The sequence below is a fragment of the Opisthocomus hoazin genome, chromosome 5 (genome assembly GCF_030867145.1).
Source record: "Opisthocomus hoazin isolate bOpiHoa1 chromosome 5, bOpiHoa1.hap1, whole genome shotgun sequence".
NCBI lineage: Eukaryota > Metazoa > Chordata > Aves > Opisthocomiformes > Opisthocomidae > Opisthocomus > Opisthocomus hoazin.
Window position 1 is genome coordinate 259,792 of NC_134418.1, and position 9,848 is coordinate 269,639.

The 9,848-nt window shown below is 60.2% G+C and overlaps 1 long non-coding RNA gene across 1 annotated transcript; it reads right to left on the reverse strand.

Moving 5' to 3' along the window:
• Positions 1-2,012: 2,012 nt before the first annotated feature.
• LOC142361370 (uncharacterized) lies at positions 2,013-8,986 on the reverse strand. The gene is made up of 3 exons (XR_012763953.1): positions 8,155-8,986; positions 6,201-6,310; positions 2,013-2,236 (listed from the first exon to the last, which is right to left on the reverse strand). It is a non-coding gene; the product is annotated as an uncharacterized LOC142361370 (long non-coding RNA).
• Positions 8,987-9,848: the final 862 nt, after the last annotated feature.

Sequence of the window (9,848 nt, forward strand, 5' to 3'; positions counted from 1 at the left end):
ATAACAGAAATACGGAGAATAAAAAATTACTTCCAGGCAGCAGGACAGAGGCACAGAGCAAGAGGAACAAAAAACCACAGGGAGAAGGACGGGTAACACACAGCATGACACTGCGGGAGTGAGAGGACGGAACAGGGCAAGGCAGAGGAATGAGGAGCAAAAAAAAAAAAACAACCCAGCAAACAGAAAGGGAACTGGACAGAGATAGGCAGCAGGGCACAGAGATGGAGAAAGAAAAAACAGCAACAAGGACAGGGAATGAGGAATAGAGAGGAAAAGAGCGGGACAGGGAAACAAATACAGACAAAAGAAGGGGAGGTACAGGGAAGGAAAAGAAAAGCTGGGGGGGGGGGGGGGGGAGGAGGAATCACAGCAGCATGGGAGAGAGAAGGATCCAGGGGAGGGCCCGGGACGAAGAAGAGGAGCGACAGGGCCCCGGAGGCCCGCCACTCACCGCAGATCTCGCTCTCGGCGCTGCCGGGAGACTCTGCCGCTTCAGGCGCTTCTCTCTCCTGCGCTCCTCCCTTCCTCTTCCGTAAGTCCGGTCGCTTGGCTGTCCTACACCTAAGAAAAAACGCGCATGTGTCGCGGCTCTTAGGAGACGAGGCTCCCTAGGCACGTAGCCTCGCTCGCTCACGCGCTCCACAACCGTACCATGCTGCTGCTGGTGACACATACAGACCCTGCGGGACACGCTGGCGGCCTGGCCTGCTGCAGGCTACCAAGAGGGAGCCTTCCTCACCCGCAGAGGCAGGCTCTCTCCTGCCTGCGGAGCCAGGCAGCTGCCAGCCAGGTGGCCTTCCATTTTTTCTTCTTCTTCAGCCTTCTCGGGACTCTCCAGCTTCAGCCCCGCCAGCTCCCGTCCGCAGCCACTCAGCGCTCCGCCTCTCCCTTTTCGCCCCCACGACGCCAGGAGACCGAGGCCCGGCACACACAGCCCTCACAAGCCTGGAGCGGGCGCAGCCAACGGCATCCCCAGGGCAGGAACGGACAAGCGCGGCCCCTGCCACAGAGAAAGAAGCAGCGGCGACCGCGTTAAGGGAGGCCGAGGCACGCTCGAGGCCCAGTGTGCTGCCCGCACCACGGGCCTTGGGGGAGGCCGGGGGCTCCGGGACAGGCTTCAGGGGACGTGCTGGAGCTGGGGGCGGCTGCGCGGGGCGAGCGGGGCCGGGGAGCGCTGCCGAGTTGGGGGGGGTGCCCGCCTCCTTCCCCCCTTCCCTTCCGTCACCTCCCGCCTCTGGCCCCGGGGCTGCCGGCACCCGCCTCGCCTCCAGCGCACCGGCAGCCTGTCGCAGCGGACGGCTCGAAGCTTCCCGTCCCACCACCCTCGGGCAACCACCACGCACCCCCGCACCCGCCGGAGGGGAGCCCGCGCCTCACCGCTGGCCTCTCCGCTCCCCCGCCGCCCCGGCACCCGACACCAGGGCGCCGCCATGCTGCTGCGCCGCACTGCGCATGCGCCACGCGCCGACGGCGCGCCGGAGGGGCCACAGCCTGCGCGCAACGCCTGGCTGCAGTACCGCTCCGGGTCGGGGCAGCGCGCGCCGCCGGCACGGGGCGGCACCTCCGCACGGCTCCGGGCAGCCCCCGACTCGCGGCTCCGACACGGCGCCGAACCCCCGCCCCTCCCTGTCCCCGACACGGACCCCGCCCTCCCGGGGGCTTTTCCCCGGGACGCGCTGCTCCATCCACCTCCCCCCCCACCCCGCGCTCACCTTCTCCCTCGCTGCAGCCGCAGCCCGGCCACGGCTCCGCTCCTCCCTCGGCTCGCACCGGCCCCTCCACGGCCACCCCGGTCACGGCAGCACCGGGCCCTCCACCGGCAGAGGGAGGGGCCGTCGCCATCAGCCGTGCTGCCCACACCTGGGGCTCCCCCGGCCCCGGGCCCACGACTGGAGCCCGGCAGGAACAGGGGGCCGTCGCCCCTGCCCCACAGCCCGTCCCCTCCTGCCTTGGGCTCTGGCGCAGCCCCTCGTCCCGTGCAAACCAAGCACAAATGCAGCCGCGAGGGCAAAAGGGACCGCAGGTCTTTATTAGTCACGCACCCAGCCAGTCCCGGGAGCTGCTCTGCTCCGGGGCTCGGGGCCCCCGATGCTCCCTCTGCCCCTCCGACACCTCGGCAGTCCTTCCCGCAGCTGCGCCCGTTGCTCCAGCGGGGAACACTCGGTCAGTCCGTTCCGGGAGCGATGCGCTGCTCGGCAGAGGCCGCCAAAAATGAGGAGCAGGGCGCAGGCCACTACAAGAGAGGAGAAAAGTGACAGGTGGCTGGACTGCGGCGGTGTAACGAGAAAGCACGAAGCAGGGAAAGGGACAGCGAGAGAAGGACGGGGACAGGCAGTCCCACAGAGATGGAGAAAGAAGCAGCAGGAAGAGAGGAAGAGTGGCAGCAGAAAGAAGAAGAGGGAGCAGGACAGAGACCGAAAAAGGATGGGGGAGCAGGACAGAGGCGCAGAAAAAACCTGCAACGGGCAGCACGACAGGAAGGGAGGAAAAAAGAATAGGGGCAGGGACCCGGACTGAGACAGATGGGGAAAGACAAAAAAAAAAAGCTACAAAAACAGGGCAGAGAGGGAGGAATGAGACAACATGGACAGGGAGCCGGGACCGCAAACGACGGAGGGAAGGGGCGAGGGTGGGCAGGACAACACGAAACAAACCACATAGCTACACGCTACAGGGAAAAGAGGGAAGACTTAAGAAGTAGGGAGCGGGAGCTGAACAAAAGAGAGCCAGAGAGGAAAAAGCCAGAGAGTAATGCGTACAGAAAGAAAGGGGGGGGGGATTCTAAAACAGGGTCATCGGGGAGACAGACACAAGTAAGAAGGACAAAGGACAAAAGCAACAGGCTACGAGGTGGAGAGGGAAGAATCAATGAATATGGACAGAGCGCTGGCCAGAGAGAGACCGAGAAAGGCAAAAGATGGCACGGGTGACAGGGCAGAGAGGGACGAATTTAAAAACCAGGCACAGGGAGTCGGACAGAGGGAAAGGCAGAAATAAGAGGAGAAAAAGTGACGGGCCACGGGGCAGAGAGGGAGGAATGGATAAAGAGCAACAGGGGACCGGACAGAGCACAATGGAGAATGGAAAAAAAGCAAAAGCACGCTCCAGGGAAGACGGAGGGACTGAAGAACAGCGACCAGGAGCTGGACAGCGAGACACAGAGGAAGACCAAAAAACCAACGAAACAAAACCAGTGATGGGCTACAAGATGGGCTGGGGGAAACACAAAACAGCGCCAGGGAGCTGGACACAGAGAGATGGAGACAGACAGACCAATAGCGTGGGGCTACAGGGGGCAGAGGAACGAATTAAACACTGAGGACGGGGAGCCAGACAGAGAGAGAGGGAGATCGCGGAGAACAGTGGTGGGTGCAGGAAGAAGAGGTAAGAGTTAATAAATGGGGACAGGGAGCCGCACAGGGAGGGACCGAGAAAGGCAAACACAGCAGCAGGGCATAGGGCAGAGAGGAAGAACTAAAAAACAGGGGCAGTGAGACAGACATAGAGAGATGGAGAAAAGAAAAAAGCAATGGGTGATGTGGCAGAGAGGGAGGACTTAAAAACAGGCACGGGAAGCAAGAAAGACTGAAAGGGGGGGGGGGCGGCGCTGAATCCAATAGGCAACAGGATGGAGAGGGAGGACTTAAAAGTGAGGGACGAGAAGCTGGGAAGACAGAGAGGTGGAGAAAGAAACAGAATCACAACACGCTACAGTGCCAAGAAGGAAGAAGCTGAACAACAGGGACAGGGAGCCAGACAAAGAGAGCCAGAGAAAGAAAAAATACCGACGGGCCACAGGACAGAGAGGGAGGAATGAAACAATAGGGATCCGGAGCCGGGCAGTCAGAGAGGGAGGAAGAAGAAATAGCCAGGGGCAATAAGGCAGAGAGAGAAGGCGGCAAAAACAGGGATCTGGACCAGATCGATGACAAAAGACAAGGACAGTGATGGGCTATAGGGAGGAGAGGGAGGAATGCGAAGACAGGGGCGAGGCGCCAGATGCGGAGCAAGGCATACAGGAAGTACAGCAAAAGCTAGAGAGCAGAGAGGGAGGAATTAAACCACAGGGATAGGGAGCCGGGGAGGGAGCTGGAAAAAGGGATGGAGGAGGGGAGACGAGGAGGAATTAAAAAATTGGGATCCAGAGCCCGAGAAAGAAGTAAAATTGCCACAGGCTAAATAAAGGGCCCAGAAGGAAGAAATTGAAAACCAGGGAGCAGAAGCCAGCCAGAGAGAGACGCAGAAAGGAAAAACCACGATGGGCTCCCAGATGGAGAGGGAGGAATTTCAAAAAGGAAGGGAGCGGGAGCCATACACAGAGAGACAGAAAAAGGGAAGATAGCAACAGGCCACAGGGCAGCGAGGGAAGAATTGAAAAGTAGGGACAGGAAGCCGGACAGAGCGCAACGAGAAAGAAATGGCCGGGGGGGAAACACAGCACCACCACCTGCGACAGGCTACAGGGCTAGCCCAAGCTGGCCAGTGGAAATATTCCGTACCACAGACGTCACGCACAGCTTATAAATGGGGGCTGGCTGCGGGGCAGGAATCAGCTCTTGTCGTTTCCGCGAGTTGGAACCCGCTCTCGTCCGGGAGGTCAAACTATTTTGGAATTTAGCGAAACTTGCGATTTCCGGGTTCCGCAATCGCTGTTCGCGGACTGCCTGTGAATCGGTCATCGGGTGGTGAGAGAAACTGTACTGCGTATAGTTTGGTTCGCATGTGCGTTGTTGCAATTATTATCATCGTTATTAGAATTATCAGCAGTATTTCCTTTGTTGCCTTACTAAACTGTCTTTATCTCAACCGACAAGTTTGACCTTTTGTCCATTTGTCCTCCGCATCCCGCTGGGGAGGGAACGGGCCGGGGGTGGGGGCTGTGAGCGAGCAGCTCTCTAGTGCTTAGTTGCCGGCTGCCAAGTTAAACCATGACAGACAGAGAGGGAGGAATTAAAAAAAAACAGGACTGGGAGCAATCTACAGAGAGACGTCCGGGAACGAAAGTGTAAACAGCACCGCGTACAGGGCAGAGAGGGAGGAATTCAACAAAAATAGTAAGTAAAGACAGGGAGCCGGACAGAGGGACACAGAGACAGAGAAAACAGCAATGGGCTACAAGACAGAGAGGGGGGGATTAAAAAATCCTGGCGGGGAGCCGGACCGGGAGAGACGGCCAAAGAAATGAAATCGCGCCGTGGCACAGGGAAGACAGGAGGACAACACTGAAAACCAGGGCCTGGGAACTGGAAAGAGAGCGCCAGAGAATGAAAGAACTCCTGACGGGCTCTAGGGCAGAGACAGGAGGAATGAAAAAACAGGGGCGGGGAGACAGAGAGAGACAGAGAGAGAGAAATAAGAGGGGGGGAAAGCAACAGGCCGCAGGCTCCGGAGGGAGGAAGTGCGAAAGAGGGGCTGGGAGCCGCACAGGGAGAGGGTGGAGAAACAGACCTGCAGAAGTGACAGGGTATGGGGCAGAGAGGGAGGAACTTAAAAAAATCAGGACCTTGAGCCAGAAGAGACGGAGAAAATAAAAATGGTGACGGGTAACAGGGCAGAGAGGGAGGAATGAAAAAACAGGGACAGGAAGCCAGAACAGAGAGACTGCGAAGGCAAAAAGTCCCGACAGCTTCCGCAGAGAGGGCGAGGAACTGAAACTTAGAGACAGGGAGTTGGACAGAGAGAGACAGAGAAAGAAAAAGAGAAAAAAGACGGAGATGCAGAAAGGGAAAAGGAGCGACAGGACAGAGAGGGAGGAATTCAAAATGAGGGGCAGGGAGCAGAATAGAGAGAGATAGAGAAAGAGGCAGACGCGCAACGTGCTACGGAGCTGAGAAGGAAGACCTTGAACCAGAGGGACAGGGAGCCGGACAGAGAGTCCCAGAGACGGCAAAAGTACCGACGGGCTATAGGGCAGAGAGGGGGGAAAGCAAAAACCGTGATCGGGAGCCAGACAGAAAGAGATAGGGAAGGAAAAAAAAGCCACGGGCTACAGGGCAGAGAGAGGGAGGACCTAAAAGACGGGGACAGGGAGCTGGTCAGAGATGGAGAAAGCAGGTACACGGGAGCGGGGAGGGGGTTGGAGGGGGCAGGGAGGAAAAAAAAGCCAAAAATCACAGCAGTGTGGGAAAGAGAGGGATCCAGGGGAGAGCCCGGGATGCAGAAGAGGGGCGACAGGGCCCCGAGGGCCTGGCACTCACCGCAGATCTCGCTCTTAGCACTGCCGGGAGACTCTGCCGCTTCAGACGCTTCTCTCTCCTGCTCTCCTCCCTTCCTCTTCCGTAACTCAGGTCGCTTGGCTGTCCCCCACCTAAGAGAAAACGTCCATGTCTCGCAGCTCTGGCGAGACAAGGCTCCCCAGACAAGTAGCCTCGCCTGCTCACGCACTACGCGCAGGAACAAGACAAGAGGGAAAGAGAGAGAGAGAGAGAGAGAGAATGACGAGCGGGCAGCAGAACTGACGGATCAAGAGAGAAACTGAATCAGGGGAATAAAGAACGCTGGAGGGAGACAAACGTACAGGCAACAAGCCAGATGGACGAGGGCAGGAGACACACAGATCAGGACAAAGAGGTGGAGAAAGTGAAAACAGTGATGGGCTGCAGGACGAGAAAAAAGGCCAAGGAGCAGGACAGAGGAGAATAACGGGACAGCAAGCTGGACAGGGGCATATAGCAAGAAACAAAGGGACAGGCAGCAGTATGGAGATATACAGACAAAGAGTTACGGGGAGGATGGAGGACAGAGAGAATGAGAGAAAAGGGACAGGGAGAGGGGCACAGATGGAGAAAGAAATGCTGGCGACAGAGAGAGGAAGAAAGCAACAGGACAGAGGCAGAGAGGTAGAGAAAGGAAGAAAAAAGTAGCGACGAGTAGGAGGCCAGAGGCACAAGGAAAAGACAGGAGGAAGGACAGAGTGACAGAGAAAACCGGTGAGGGACAGGACGCCAGAAAGAAAGATACTGTGAAAGAGAGCGCGACAGGGAGCAGGACGCTGGGACAGACAGCAACCGAGAGCAACCGAGAGAACGGCAGCGAGGCGGAGCACAAGAGAAAACAGGGACTGAGAGCAAGACCGAGGGGTGAAGCAATAAATAATGGGGCTGGGGAGCAGGACAGCAGAAGAGAGAGACAGAGAGGGGGACACTTAAGACAACCGCAAACTGAGAGGGAGAAGGAGAAGAGCACAGAGGGTCACAGACAAAAAGAGAGGGACGGCAGAAAGAGAAAAACAAGACGAGGGAGGAGGACTGAGGAGCAGAGAGAAAAAGGGTACAGGGAAAAGGACAGAGATGCAGAAAACAAGGCAAGACTGGAGCCAGAACACAGGGCAAAACTGACAAGGACAGGCAGCGCAACAAAGGGATGGAGGAGGAAAGAACAGTGATGGGCCGCAGCACAGAGGAAAAGAGAGAAAAAGAGCAAGAAGAGCAAGAGAAGGAGAATGACAGGAGGGTGTAGACAGAAAGACTGGGACACGTCAAAGGGGCACTTGGGGGATACACACATCGGAAGGGTAGAAAGGAAAAGGGAGGGATGGGGAGCAAGACAGCGTGATAGAGCGAGACGGAGGAAATGGAGTGCAAGGGCGCAGAAAAGCAGAGGTACTGGGAAGAGGAAAGAACGTCAGGGAGAGAAAGGTGAGGGTGGGGAGCAGGAGAGAGGTAGAGAACAAAAAAAATAGCCACAGGCAGAATAACAGAAATACGGAGAATAAAAAATTACTTCCAGGCAGCAGGACAGAGGCACAGAGCAAGAGGAACAAAAAACCACAGGGAGAAGGACGGGTAACACACAGCACGACACTGCGGGAGTGAGAGGACGGAACAGAGCAAGGCAGAGGAATGAGGAGCAAAAACAAAAAAACAACCCAGCAAACAGAAAGGGAACTGGACAGAGATAGGCAGCAGGGCACAGAGATGGAGAAAGAAAAAACAGCAACAAGGACAGGGAATGAGGAATAGAGAGGAAAAGAGCGGGACAGGGAAACAAATACAGACAAAAGAAGGGGAGGTACAGGGAAGGAAAAGAAAAGCTGGGGGGGGGGGGGGTGGGGGGGTGGGGAAATCACAGCAGCATGGGAGAGAGAAGGATCCAGGGGAGGGCCCGGGACGCAGAAGAGGAGCGACAGGGCCCCGAGGGCCCGCCACTCACCGCAGCTCTCGCTCTCGGCGCTGCCGGGAGACTCTGCTGCTTCAGGCACTTCTCTCTCCTGCGCTCCTCCCTTCCTCTTCCGTAACTCCGGTCGCTTGGCTGTCCTACACCTAAGAGAAAACACGCATGTCTCGCGGCTCTTAGCAGACGAAGCTCCCTAGGCACGTAGCCTCGCTCGCTCACGCGCTCCACAACCGTACCATGCTGCTGGTGACACATACAGACCCTGCGGGACACGCTGGCGGCCTGGCCTGCTGCAGGCTACCAAGAGGGAGCCTTCCTCACCCGCAGAGGCAGGCTCTCTCCTGCCTGCGGCGCCAGGCAGCTGCCAGCCAGGTGGCCTTCCATTTTTTCTTCTTCTTCAGCCTTCTCGGGACTCTCCAGCTTCAGCCCCGCCAGCTCCCGTCCGCAGCCACTCAGCGCTCCGCCTCTCCCTTTTCGCTCCCACGACGCCAGGAGACCGAGGCCCGGCACACACAGCCCTCACAAGCCTGGAGCGGGCGCAGCCAACGGCATCCCCAGGGCAGGAACGGACAAACGCGTCCTCAGCGCGGCCCCTGCCACAGAGAAAGAAGCAGCGCCGACCGCGTTAAGGGAGGCCGAGGCACGCTCGAGGCCCAGTGTGCCGCCCGCACCACGGGCCTTGGGGGAGGCCGGGGGCTCCGGGACAGGCTTCAGGGGACGTGCTGGAGCTGGGGGCGGCTGCGCGGGGCGAGCGGGGCCGGGGAGCGCTGCCGAGTTGGGGGGGCGGTGTGCCCGCCTCCTTCCCCCCTTCCCTTCCGTCACCTCCCGCCTCTGGCCCCGGGGCTGCCCGCACCCGCCTCGCCTCCAGCGCACCGGCAGCCTGTCGCAGCGGACGGCTCGAAGCTTCCCGTCCCACCACCCTCGGGCAACCACCACGCAGCCCCGCACCCGCCGGAGGGGAGCCCGCGCCTCACCGCTGGCCTCTCTGCTCCCCCGCCGCCCCGGCACCCGACACCAGGGCGCCGCCATGCTGCTGCGCCGCACTGCGCATGCGCCACGCGCCGACGGCGCGCCGGAGGGGCCACAGCCTGCGCGGAACGCCGGGCTGCAGTACCGCATTGCGGCCAGGGGGCGGCGCCCACGCCCTGCCCCGGCCCCGGGTCGGGACAGCGCGCGCCGCCGGCACGGGGCAGCGCGCGCCGCCGGCACGGGGCAGCGCGCGCCGCCGGCACGGGGCGGCACCCCCGCACGGCTCCGGGCAGCCCCCGACTCGCGGCTCCGACACGGCGCCGAACCCCCGCCCCTCCCTGCCCCCGACACGGACCCCGCCCTCCCGGGGGCTTTTCCCCGGGACGCGCTGCTCCATCCACCTCCCCCCCCACCCCGTGCTCACCTTCTCCCTCGCTACAGCCGCGGCCCGGCCACGGCTCTGCTCCTCCCTCGGCTCGCACCGGCCCCTCCACAGCCACCCGGGGCACGGCAGCACCGGGCCCTCCACCGGCAGCCACCCCGGCAGAGGGACGGGCCATCGCCATCAGCCGTGCTGCCCGCCCCTGGGGCTCCCCCGGCCCCGGGCCCACGACTGGAGCCCGGCAGGAACAGGGGGCTGTTGCCCCTGCCCCACAGCCCGTCCCCTCCTCCCTGGGCTCTGGCGCAGCCCCTCGTCCCGTGCAAACCAAGCACAAACGCAGCCGCGAGGGCAAAAGGGACCGCAGGTCTTTATTCAGTCA